The sequence below is a fragment of the Chelon labrosus genome (genome assembly GCF_963514085.1).
Source record: "Chelon labrosus genome assembly, chromosome: 3".
Taxonomy (NCBI): domain Eukaryota; kingdom Metazoa; phylum Chordata; class Actinopteri; order Mugiliformes; family Mugilidae; genus Chelon; species Chelon labrosus.
The window spans coordinates 30,775,908-30,790,253 of NC_140339.1; the positions used below are offsets into that span (position 1 = coordinate 30,775,908).

Here is a 14,346-nt window from a genome sequence, read left to right on the forward strand (position 1 = left end):
GTCAGTGTTCCAGTATTACATTGTGCAGTGATAACCATCCTAATAGGACATTCTTGGATGTCTTGTTTGTGTAAAACCAAAGGAAATCACAAGGACTTTGCCACCTTGTCACTAGGGAATCATCAAGCTTTGGATGTCTAAACAGGAAGTAAATTGTTACTGTAAGGCCCCGTATCCCAGTTTTGTTTAGTAAGTCCGGCTGGGTCTGGTGATGTGCCCATTTTGTGGGCTAAAGCGGAACACAACAACAACAAAGTGGCAATTCAGTTTGTACAGGCTCACTAAAGTTTGCATTTGGTGAATGTGCACCAAATAAATGTGCACATTTTGGAGAACCTGAAACTAGCATTTCATGTTGGGAATGTAATCAGTGAGACATCAGTTACCAAGAGTGCTCTACTGAATGATGATATTAATGACTGTTCATTTATATGATTCTAAGAAGATTTATAGACATTTTCTAATGGAGCAATGTCCGATGCAAACAACCTGCTCTCTGTTGTGTATGAAAATGAAAGGTATTCTACGCAAACTGCGCTTTACCCTCAAGTTGACCTCAGATTTAAATCCACCAATCTACAGGGACTCCCCCATCCACTTCTATCCCCCCAATAAGAATCAGAGCTATACATTGAATGTTTTTCCCTTTTCCCTAAACACTTCCAGTAATCCTGTATTTCATCTGGTCCTGACTGTAGACTCTGGGGTCCCGTCAATAGTCCTCTGGCCTAGTTCTCATAGCACCAGTGTACCCAGTCTGCCCAGCATTCTATTGAGAGCTCCACTCCAGCACTCACTACAGTGGACGAGAAGCTTACTGTCTCCCCTCGTTCTTTTGTTCCCTTTGTTTCCCCCCACAGAAGGACAGAGAAAACAGAGGAAATCCAGCAGGAGAGACAGAGGGAGAGAGAGAACGGGCGGAGGCAGGGAGAGAGGGATGTAAGGATTAACTCAATTTTTTTTCTGTTGTATAATCGAGCCAATTCACAGAATAAAAGAGAAATGCAAGAACCCAACAAAAGAAGCTAATTTCACAGTGCTTCATATACATAATCATCAGGCTGGGAGTTTTTGTCAAAAAGAGGGTCAAACTCATTTTTATCAAGGTTTGACATGAAAAATTATACATCATGTGTCTGTATTTCCTAGAAAGAAATGGTGATCTATTTTCTCTGCTCTGTAGTCAACTCTACCATTACACTGACTTAGATTGAATTTAGATTGCTTACACAGTTTAAGCTCAGTGTTCTTGTTTTAAATACTGAAAGGGACTGGATGCTGGAAACAGCAATTTTTTACTTCTTTCCAAAGATGCCTTGCTTTTGATTTACTGCTAACTTGATTCCTGTCATCCAGATTTCTTGACCCAAGGCCCAACCAGCATCTCCTTGGGATTTGGAAAAAGCCCTGACTTCTGTCATCGGTAAACAGTCAGATGAGCACTGACTCTTCAGACCCGGCCCTATCTGTCTCTGAAATTCCTCAAATAAATATTCATATTTGTTTAGAATTTCAGCTAACAGATGAGACTGCTCTGAAAATAATTGCAGTTCATTCATTTTAAACTCATTAAACCCTTTTCTGCGTTACAGGTTTTGAGTTTAAGGGATGGCTTTGTTTAATATCTGAATAAACATATGAAATTAAAAATGAAATAATATACAGTATAAAACTTATAATATAAAATGCTGGCACTACACCCAACAGCATTTGTTAAATGAGTGATGTGACTATTTATCTAGTAACTACACTGTAATCATGATGCATCTATATTTGTATGTTTTATCCAGGCAGATGATTGATTTACTGCATGGTGTGTAAACTGTACTGTAATCATGTGAGTCATTTCTGTAGCGATATCTTATTTTGTGGTTTTGGTTGAAGGACTCAGGGGAGAAACTGCGACTTGGATTCATTTGATATCAGCTGTAAACATTCTGAACATAGCTGTATGTGATTGGTTCTTGATTCCCTCCACCTGAGTAAAACACTTCTCCCACCACAGGGCTGGCAGATAGTTTCAAAGGGAAAAGAATCAGGGTGAAGATGATGAGACAGAGGCTGCTCCACTGCATAATTGATGAAGTGCAGCAGCTAATTCCAATCCAAACACAGTAATGAGGAGAAAGAGGAAACCATCTGTGTGTTGTTGTGTCAGTGTGCGCTGCAAGGCACAGAGATCACAGGCACCCTATCAGAGAACATCCACATGCCTGCATCACTTTTTGGATGAAAGACTACTGATGAATGTCATGTAATGTGCCGATCAGTGGTTGCCACAAATGTACACACTCATACAATCTCATGCTACTGTCTGAGAAGAAATGAAAGGTAAGAGGTGAGAAAGAAAGGATAGCTGCATTCGTTTTGGGTTCAACTACAACCGTTAAGGGTCGCGGGGGTCTGCTGGAGCCTATCCCAGCTGTCATCGGGCGAGAGGCGGGGTACACCCTGGACAGGTCGTCAGTCTATCGCAGGGCCAACATGGAGAGACAGACAACCATTCACACGCACACCTACGGCCAATTTAGAATCACCAATGAACCTAACCAGCATTTCTTTGGATGGTGGGAGGAAGCTGGAGAACCTGGAGAGAACCCACACAGACACAGGGAGAACATGCAAACTCCACACAGAAAGGCCCAGTGGGCGCATGGATTCGAACCTGGGACCTTCTCGCTGTGAGGCATCAGTGCTAACCACCTCACCACTGTGCCGCCCCGAGCAGTGAAAATGTCACAATATAATTTAAACACACCCATCATAAAACAGTGACAGATTCAGTTGAATGTCATGCAACAGCAGAATAACATAAAACACGGAATCTAAATTACCCATCAAAACAGTGAAGGTGCTGTAGATGCTTTGTTTTGGAATGGTGCAGCTGCACTTGCATTCATTATTGCAAAAGACCAATTAAAGACCCAAACTCTTCTTCACAGCTTGAATGATTCTAACCAGGACAAAAAAAATAAAATAAATACTGATTTAGGTGGGCACTTAAAATTTCATCTCCAAGTAACTTTCAGGTCAAAACAATATTTCACACATAAGCATAAATATCAAGAGACACGGCATTCAATCATCCAAGCTCTAAGCTGTTTTTTTCTCTCCCTTGCTGGGCCAAATGTTATTATTTTCTGCACTCTTCAAGTTGTGTGAAAGGGCTGTTGATGCATGCTGAAGGTGTATCCGCTGGACCACTTAGCGTAAGTGACAGCCACTGTTACTGTGACCCTGACCACTTACAGGGATACGTATGCAGAGATAAGGAGAGGACCTTGACTTTGATGGCTAGGCCTGATGAGACTCAAACAGATGACATTGGTACATCTATTGAAAATATTTTTACATTGTCGGTGTGTCTTATGACAATGTTAGTGACTGGCTGTGAAAATAATGGATTCTTTTGCTGGTGGGTAGACACCAAAACAGAAATATAGGAAGACAATATCTGACTTGCAGGCATTATATGGCCAGATATGTGACATCTAATTAATACTACTCAATGCTCCATAGTCGATATCTGAACAATGAGGACTATGTGGCTAACACCAAAATTCCACCTCTCAACAGTTATTGTTGAGATGTATATACTACTTGAACTCTAGGAAGCCTTGTTAAGGGCTCAAACCTGAGGTGATATTCACTGGCAATTTCCGATATAGCTTCCTTCCACAGCTGAGGAAACTCTTGGGGCGTGAAAGCATCATCACTTATGGTGCTTTCTCCTTTTCTGATGATCTATAACAGCAGTCGTATGTTTTTTCGAATGAATGAGGCAAAACTCCACTGACGCAGGAGCACCCCTGTTGAGTATAGGCAGTCTTTAATGCGACTCAGGACGCATTAAACAAATGTGGTCAGAGATCGGATCTCTCAGCATCCTGGGGGTGTTCACACCTGTCTTTTACTTGATCGGATCACCCAGATCGGATCTTAATGCAAAGCTTGATCAGGCCCTTGGTCTGCAGACCTCATATGAGCCAGTTCAGTTTCATCACATATTTTGAAAAATAAAAAGCTCCTGAAATGCTGACAAACCTCCAAGCCATCAGCTAATAAACTACTTTATCTTTATTCAACTGAACAGTTCTTGAAATATAGATTACTATAGCAGACTAGGAGTATTTGCTGGCAATTATTCTGGCACAACAGACCTGCCGGCCTAAAATCAGACAATAAATCCCAACACTTAACAATAGACACATCTATTAACTGAAACTGGAAAACCTCACAAAGTTAAGATGAATACTGTCCAAAGCTGCTGTCAGACAGTGGCTATGAGGAGGGCCTTGGAGTAGTGGTTAGAGAAGCAGCTATGCTTCCTCGGAGCCCCCTATGCTCATGGTTGAGGTGCCTTGAGTAAGCAAGCAGCCCGCAAACCACTCCCCAGAAGCCGCAAGGGTGGCAGCCAGCTCCAAGTGTACACTCTGCTGTTGGCATTTCTCTTCTGCTTTGTCACTTATTAGCTTACATTTACACCAATAACACGATATTCACAACATGCTAATTGGCCAACTCATTCACCTGGCTATCAGACATTAATCTATCCTTCTGCTATCTATTCAACTGTTCACACTGATGATTTCAATACAAACTTACTTACATAACTTACATAACCTGAGCTTTTTGTTCATGCTGGAGTTATGCAAACATATAACAGGAAGCAATCAGGGCTGACCAGCGCTACGGTATGTTGTTTGTGTGTGCTAATGGAGATGAGTGCAACAGTATCTTTATGGCTGAATGCATATGCTGCTATGTTATTTTTAATCCTTTAAGTTTCTCTATAGCTTTACCTTTCACAACTCTGCAGTGAATGGATTTTCATATACCATAATAAGAATATATTAGCATTCTGTGGCATGACATAATAATGATGCAAGCATCCACATGTAATCACATACCAGGTTAAAGCCAATACATATCATCCTGAGGAGAAAACATGCCAAACAGAGCATGAAGAGAACTTTGTTTTCATTCAGTAATTCATTTTTTTAAATGAACAGAAGAATATTGATTTGCAGTCACAGTCATTGTTATTCTCTGTCTGTTTCTGGCCTGTTCATAATGATCAGTATGTTTTACAGTGAACAGCTGAGTGTGATGAGAAGGCTTTGACAGGCCTGACAAAGGGCTCACTGAGTGAGGCTTTCTTGGCTGGCTCCCAAGAAGTCTCAACGCCTCCCACAAGCAGTCCTCCCCATTCATCTCTACCGGCCCTAACGAGCCTCGGGGCCCTGACGACCTCACAGATTTTAACGAGTTCTAACGAGGGAGATGCTCCTCCAAGTGTCCTATGATTCCGCTGGCACGCTGGCACCTTATACTGATGGAATGCAATGGAAGCTTTCACATGGTGTGTTTTTCGATGAAAAAGTTTCAAGATCAAACTCGATGCATGACAACTTTCATGCATAAGGCTAATGTCCCTGCCATTAACTCTATGCTTCTTTTCTCACTTAAAAAATAATCCACTTCTCTACAAACTTCACTGTTTGTTCACTTGCATATTTTTTAAATAAATTCTTGATTCAATGATATTCAAGGAATATCATTGTCATAATATCCTGAAACACAGCATTTAGAGGGCTTGAATCAATTCATGTTATTTTATAAACCTGAAATAAAGTTTATTCACTTAAGGAGTGTCGCTCCTTAAGTGAATAAACTATATAAACAGGTTTATATAGCCTTGCCATTTGATGCCACTGACATGTTCTTCTTACAGTGTCATTGTCCTGCTCTACTCTTTTTATACCTTGCAAATGTACAAATACTTTATGCAAATGCAGATACTTCTTGTTGTAAATACTACAGAAGCTGGCGAATGTTTCGAAACACAGTTTGCCAGATTGACTGACCTTCATGTCTAACGTAATCGTGGACTGTCGTTTCCCTTTAGCTGAGTAGTTCTTGCCGTAATATGGATCAGTACAGCAGTCGAATAGAGATATTCACTGCAGAGAACTGTACCAATCCTACCTTTGCACAACACAACTGATGGTGTCAGTGGTTTTAATGTTGTGGCTGATCAGTGTATATCCCACTAGTTGTTCTTTCTTATCATTCTCTTACCTATCATACCTGTACCCTATTCAAGTGCACTGATATAAAGCTGATTCTGATTCTTTATTATACAACTCCTCTACAGAGAGACATGGTTTGAAATCAATCACAGACAAAAGTCAGTGATAAGACTTTGCTTTAACTTTAAATTAGCAATAGTTATAGGGCTATACCCTTGCGAAATGTCTGTATTTTAAGTCTTTACGTTAACAGTTGTGGTAACTTGCAAAACACAGATTTCTGGAGAAACAAGTTTCTTTTCTGGAAGACATTTGTGACATATCACAGCAGGAAATGACAAGACTAAATAACAAAATTACTCTTCTTCTTCTATTGTATAAAAATCGACTCTGTTTTCTGATATTGTGCATGCTGGCTGATGTAGTGAGGGACATGAACAGAATGGTGCAATGTTCAATGTTAGTGATAACTCAAGTCAAAATGTCTGTTCTGACTCAGGGTTATTGGATCCAAGGCTGCATGGACATCCAGGAGCCACAAAGATGAGAGATCAGTCCCTGTCTTTTTTTCTGCCTCTTTTTGTCGACACGCACATGCACGCAACAGCTCTACGGTGGGAAGTCCCATGGACCACACAGACACAAACCCACCACAGATTGGACTAATGATACGCTTCCACAGAGCATCTTCAGTTCTGCAGCACGGACCCAAGTCATGTGGACATAATTGTTGCATGCTTTTAAAGGGATGGACGACAATAGACTGTTTCTGTGAGGACACAGTTTACTTCCAGCTATCCTTGTTTTTTTTCTTGCTGCTTCTCCAGTTTACTACATTAATGGGGAGACAGACAACAATCTAACACAAATCTCAGTAACAATACAAATTTAACTGGCCAAAGAAATGATCTCAACTCCAAAAAAGATCTAGACCTACATATTAGCTTCATCAGATCAGTCTGTATGCACTGACCAAAATACTGACTGCACATGTATAAACACCAGTGGTTCTGCAGACACCTGAAGCAGTATAAAGAGAATCATGTGCATTTAACGTCCATATCTATTTCTACACAGTGATCAAAAAATGAAAGGAGCGCTTTTTAAAGCATCAATTCAATTAAACTTATAGGATGTTGATCTGGTCAGTTAAGTAGCAGAGGGTGTGGTTAATCAGTTTCAGCTGCTTTGGTGTTAATGAAATCAACAACAGGTACATTAGAGGGGCAACAATGAGATGACCCCCAAAACAGGTTTTACAGGTGGAGGCCACTGACGATTTTTCCCTCCTCATCTTTTTTGACTGTTTTCACTAGTTTCGCATTTGGCTAGGGTCAGTGTCACTACTGGCAGCATGAGGCGATACTCGAACCCTACAAAGGTTGCACAGGCAGTCCAACGCCTCCTGGATGGCACATCGATACGTGCCATTGACAGAATGTTGGCTGTGTCTCCCAACACAGTGTCAAGAGCATGGAGGAGATAGGGCAGTTACTCTTAACCTGGCTATAGAAGGTCCTCAACCCATCAGCAGGACCGGTATCTGCCCCTTTGTGCAACGAGCAACAGGATGAGCTCTGCCAGAGCCCTAAAAAATGACCTCCAGCAGGCCACTGGTGTGAATGTGTTTGACCAAACAATCAGAATCAGACTTTATGAAGGTGTTTTGAGGGTTGTCAACTTCACTCAAAAGTTTAAAAGTCTCTCCAAGTTTTTGTTTGACATTAAAACAGTAAAGAAAACTGTAGTTTTAATTTCATAGCACACAAATATTTGTTGACACTACTCTTTGTGATGAATATACCAGTGGAGCCCAAAGTAGATCGCGGACAGGCGGCAAAGTTGTCAAACCAAAATATTTGTATATAGTCGATTTCATCTCAGTTTGACCTCTTATTATTATTATATTATTATTACTGTTGCACTACTTGGAGTTTGGTTAGTTTTACTACATTTCAGTTTTTTAAGTTCATACTTGCAACCTTTGTTTACTTTTTCAAGTTACGAGACAGTTCATTAAACATGTTAGTGGGTTTTATTGTATAAATAGTAGATTCTTTCAATTCAGATTTGATGATTTTTGTGTAATTTTGGGCCCACACTGTTATTAATGTAGGTTAAAAAAGTACAGAAAAAAACGCCAGATTAGACCAGAACAACCCAGCAGTGATGCCTTAATGCCAGCACTGGTTAATATTTCTTGCTTTTTCAGTTGCAATTAAACATACAGGTATATAGATAATTGCAAAAGGCCACATTTAGCATAAGCAATCTACATAAAAGCACTACTGCAAGGCCAGGCTATACAATTCATAGGCAAACACTAACCCACATAGAGCACACATGTGAGGTTGTGTGCATGTTTTATGTTATTTGATGTGCTACGCACACAACGATGTGGAGAATGCATAGCCACAGCACATAGAAGCAAAGCAGATGGTTGGCAAACACAAGCTGCACTCTCTTTCTGGTTCCCATAATATCTGAGCCCTCGACCTTACTCTGAGGAGGCAACGCTACACAAATGAAGATAAAATATTCTATTGAAATGCTTATTTTGAAAACTTTACAGCAGCCCTTGCTATGAATCAATTAGTGAGGAAGAGTAACATAAAACACATCAGCTGGATTCCAAAAGCAAAAGGTCTTTACTGTAGTTGGCAAAATCAATCTACTATTTCTCAAAGGGCAGATGTATTTTTTTTTTTTTCTAGTTTAAACAAGAGCTGCAATTCAATCATTTGTGTTCAGCTAAAATTGCGTATAGGACACTGTCCATATTCTGTAGACAATAAATATAGGTATTTTTTAAACACATCCAATTTGGATATATGCATGTGTATACATTGTGTCTATAAATCTGCAGTATATTACATTAAGATATTGTGAGTGTGTCATAACTAGAAAACTAATTACCAACGGTAACGCTGTAGTATGCAGTGAATCTTTATAGTCTACAATCTTTCCCTTACAAAAGCAATTTTAATCCACAACCCAATTAAATAAGATCTGCTGATAGATACTCTTAAAACACCAGCAGACATTTCTAAATTAGTCATTAATTTGGCTTTAACTTTTTCTATTTGCTGCAAAATTCAACTCAAAAGTGAGTTGGAAACTGAAAAGTGAAAAAAAGCAAATGTTATGTGATGATTATGAAACACCACATTTAAGAGGCACTAAAAATATCATTAAGCGTTGTATCTGAGCTATGCTTAAATACTCTCATAATACTAATTATTTAAAAGAATAGGAAACTGTTCTTGATCAATATGGCAAAGAAATGTACCACTGTTAGTTTAGTCCAGCTGTTTTTTGTTGGAGAAAAATGTGTAATGCTATGTATTAAAGTTCAATGAAAACAAGAACAAGGACACCAATGCAGGAAGTTAGTTTAACATCTGGGACAGAATGTAACTGTATATGGATATCCATTCACCACTTCCTTTTTCAAAGTGCCCACTAATATTTTTTTGCATTAACCCAAATGTATCCATATAACAGAAAGCAGGATTAGGAGAATTCTATTATTCTTTATTCCAACCTACTGCCACTGTCGTCAAAATATTACCCAGAGTCCACTGGTCTGTTTAGTCAGCTGACCGTGAACATGACCTCCTAATCTCATCATATTGCCCCTCCGTGACCTGTGCGTCTAATTCACTAGAAAGTTGCGAGACATTGCCTCAGGGGATACAAATTGGCAGACAACTACATAATGCCCTTATACACACAAACAAACACACATACAGAATTAAATGTCAAGGTTTCATATCTGTAATGCTAAACAGTCAGATTTTTAATCCTACTTTTAAAATATCACCGTTACCACCAAGCTGAAAGGTCATTAATTTGTGACTAACTATCATAAGATCTCAAAATGTACTCTTCTTAATAACTCTATGCAGCACAAAACAGACCAAAGTTAACTTGCAAGTACCATATCATGCATATTCAGGTCACACAAACAACCACCTGGATGCCGGAGAAAAAGAGGAATGGAGGAATGGGAGGAGGAAGAGGAAGATGATGGGAAAGAGGAAGAAAAAGTGCTTTTGTGACCGCGTGCAGTCAATATGCTGACGCCGAAATACAAAAACACTTGGTTTGAGTCTTGCTGGGAAGTCATGAGCTTGCTTGACATCTAAAAGCACTAGGTAAAAATTCCACTAGAGGTAGATGAAACCATATAATGAAGGTCAAAGTCTCCAGACGATATCACAAAGTGAGGGGAGAGATCAGACTTTCCTTCTGTCATTTTTTTCTTACTGGCAAATGCTGCAGAAACAGTTGTCACAATCATCATGTACAGGTCTTGATATAGTATAGTGAAGTATAGTGATGTTCCTAATGGGGTATAGGACTTCAGCTGTCTAGAAGAAATGCCTTGCTATTCCATGTCATATTTAGTTATTACATTTAGTAGTATTAAATCGGTTTGAAATGTAGTTGTCATTACAATATACCAATGGTGACCTCATATTCACAGAATGTGCAGATATGTATTTGTATCAAACTTATTGTTTTCAACAGGAAGTGCAAGCCATCTAATAAAAAAAAAAGAAGAAGATAAACTTTGCCACCAGGGAAAAAATTCAACAATTAAATTAATTTGTTCACTTTAGTGGCTGCAATTCCATAATAATGTTCTCTTGCACTATGCTAGAATGCTTAGAATTATTATGAGAATAACTGCATCATAAATTTGATGTCAATGTCATCTAATAACCTGCTTTTACATAATGTTGAAAATGTCTGCATTGCTATAAATGTGTCTTCAATTTATATTTGAATGGTTGTCTGTCTCTCTGTGTTAGCCCTGCGATAGACTGGAGACCTGTCCAGGGTGTACCCCACCTCCTGCCTGATGACAGCTGGACAGAAGATGAATGAATTTTACATGAAATGAATGAATTTATATTTGTGGCAGTTATTTTAAATATCCCTAGATTTATAGGAAGACCATCAGCACAGTAACAGTCTAGAGAGTAACAGTCTTATGTAAAAAGCTGGGCTTTAATCCAGAGTGGTAAATGTTAGGAGACTGCTCAAAGGTAGCCAAATGATCTGGTCCGGATTGGATTCATACATGTAGTATGAAAGGCAGACAGATGATAGTGAGATAAAAAACACATATGCAGTACTGAGTAATCTAATGATTTGGAGGTGGTCACCAGTCATTTATATTGTGATTTGAAGGATACGGTGTTTGGAGGCAACACTAGAAGCAGACTGGGTTTAGAAACCCATGAATTGGTGTATTTTTCTTTCTTCTCTATTTCTGAAAGGTGTACCTACATATCAGTACATCTCATAGAACACTGTACATTATGCATGCAATCCTAATGTGGAATTTAACTGTACTTAATGCATATGAATATGAATTGGGGGACCTTGGTGGTTTGTGGAATCCACAAACTGTGCATCAGTATAGAGTGTGTCCTCAGTAGCGCTGATTTATTTGCAGTCAAGTCAGTTAAGTCACCAAAGCTAAAAACAGCCTGCTTCCGAGAACCCCTAAAGAACGATTCATTTATTTGTTTCATCTGCAAAAATGCCTTCTTCTGTAGTGAGCTGTAGACACTGATTACAGGCACATTGTTTCATGATGAGTCAAAAGGAGTTTGAGGGCTGATGACTCAATGACTCTCATCCACTGACATTCATTCAGAGTCTCCTTGGAGCTTGAGAAATCCATCCATTCCAGATTAGGGCAAGAGTGTTTTTATAGTGACCCATATATTTCAGAGTGAGCTGGATAACATAAACAGGAGAACCATTAGAAGAGAAATGAATAATAGATGCAACTAAGACAGAGACCAGGGGAAGCAGGGATAAGGGTTTCAAGTGGTTTTCTTGGGACAATGATTGGCTGGTTTTGTTATGTACTGTTTGTTTGTGCTTGTGTTAATTCTGATATGTGTTCTTTGATATATCTCTGATATATTGTAAAGCCACAAAGCATTTTGTACTCAGTACCTTTTTTATACATCCTGTAGTCTGTTTTCAAAGGAAGAACCTTCTGAAGACTGTTATAACCTCAAAATGGTTGGATTTGGCAGAATAGCGATTTCCATTAGTACAGAGCCCTTGAAACTGCCCAGATTTATGATGTGCATGGCTGATCTGTCCCATTTTACAGCTCTCAGAGAAACTCCTCAATGTTTACCAGAGTATAAAGGAATAAACTGTGTAGCTGCGATATATTTCCAATTACAAAGCAAGCTAAGCCAAATATGCAAATATAAATATAAATCTATCCCCAGTCAACTTTCAATGTCCTAACTCTATTTGGAATTGGATCTACAGTTTCACTTATCAAGCATGTACCTTGTGCAACCTGTAACCCCTGGTGACTGATAGCCAGTATTTCAATTGTTAAAGTATTTCTTACTACAGTTAATACTGCAATGCTGTACATTCAAATTATTTGAATGCATTGTGCGTGCACCATCTATTTATGATATACCGTCTAATATTTCTTACAGTATTATCCCTCACTCGTTTGACGCGTGAAGACACCTGTGCATTAGAGCTAGAGTTTGAAGGACACGTACCAAGTCCTCAGGGTTACAGACTAAACATTTTCAATACAGTTTAATGACACCCAACTTTCACATTATCAAATATGTACCTTGTGCTTCTTGTAACCTCGGTTGATTGATACCCAATATTTCAACTGTGAAATGCTAAAATATTTGTTACAACATTAACATTTTCAATGCAGCTGAATAGGACAATCTAACAAAAAATACAAAAATAAAGATAATAAACTGCATTATAGGTGTGATTCTGTCTTTTTAGAGGCTGATTCAACAAAAAGCTTACTGCAACTGAGTTAAATATTGTTTTGTTGTTGTTCTTTCAAATCTATCTCCAGTCAGTGAAGTTTCTCAACTGCACAGGAATGAAATACTCATGCAGTGAAGAGCTGCAGTTATTGTTACCTTGTTTTGGATACGTTTAATTCAGTCATTGATTCTACATCTCTGTAGGGTGAATGAGTTATATTAACTGAAATGAAATGAATCTATATTTGCTAGTCTTGATCAGAGATTAGTACCAGTATCACGTCTTTTCTCTCATGCCTCACTAACAACAACAGAAAGCCAATATCATGTCCTTACATTACACTGAGACTATAGCATTGGCGGTGACCTCTAGCATTTAGGGCCATGCAGACAGCAATGCGATTTGAAAGAGAAAAGAGTCAGCCTTTACGTTAAAGGGCAGGGTGTGGGTATTTACATATAGAGATGCACAAACAACAATATTTTAGAATGGGAGAGACAAAGACATGGGATGACAGGCAGACAGGATGGCATGCAGAGTTGTATGGGCGTCTGACAAGCAGACATATTTAGAGACTATCTTGAACAATTCGATGGGCTATTTTCACCCACGCCATCTCACAGCAGCAGGAGTGCACATAGTGGGTTTAGCTTGGGTGGATACTGAACCACTAAAGCCTGAGAGTGGCTGTTGTTGGTGCCATGCTGGAGCCATCATGCTGCAGGATCACTGGCTGACAGACAGACAGATCATACAGGCAGAGAGACAGGCAGGCTGGGAGAGAATACAGACAGACGGACAGAAAGGCAAAGAGGCAGGGAGGGTGGATGTCTGACGGCTGCGAAGCTTCTCACGCCTTCATGTTTTCCTGCCAGATCAGCCTGACAGAAAATCAATGACGCTGCACTCTCACGGAGACGCACGGTAAGCCAACCATTGAAAAGGCGAGGACGGTGTGGGGAGGCTGACTGGAAGCAGCAGACATCTGCACGTTTTCTACTACCGTGGCAGACATTGGCTTTGGACAAGACACAAGAAGAGAAGACTCTCGAGCAATTATCCGTCTGGTTCACACGTGCAACGGAATGTGTCAAACACAGCAGACACGCGTCTGATTTGGTTTCATTTTCCGTAAAGAATCCTGGTTAATATTGGCACCGGCCACCGGCCCAAGCGGCTATCCACACAACCACTCGGCGTGTCATAGCAAAATATACTAGAACCGTTGATACACCAACAAAAGGAGACTGGGTGTGTTGTGATAACGTCCCATTCGTCCGAAAATGGATGCACTGACGTTTACATGCGCAGCCAATATTCTGAGGGTGGGTAAAAAAAAAAAAAAGGAGGAGGAGGGGGCGGGTTTCGCACCAACAACCCATCGGGCCGCCGCATCACTGTCAGTAAGACGGTGCCACCATTCATGATGTTAAATAAATCCTAAATCAGCATCAGCCTATTAAGAGAGATGAATATGAAACATGCATTTGAGACCGAGACACCAGTTCCCTTCTAATTAGGC

General features: G+C 39.7%; 1 protein-coding gene across 1 annotated transcript in view; it reads right to left on the bottom strand.

Annotated features, from left to right (window-relative positions):
* The window catches only part of mtss1lb (MTSS I-BAR domain containing 2b), a gene marked incomplete at its 5' end in the record, with an annotated part of 69,923 nt that overhangs the window by 55,441 nt on the left and 136 nt on the right, over window positions 1-14,346 (bottom strand). The gene's annotated exons all lie outside the window — the stretch shown is intronic.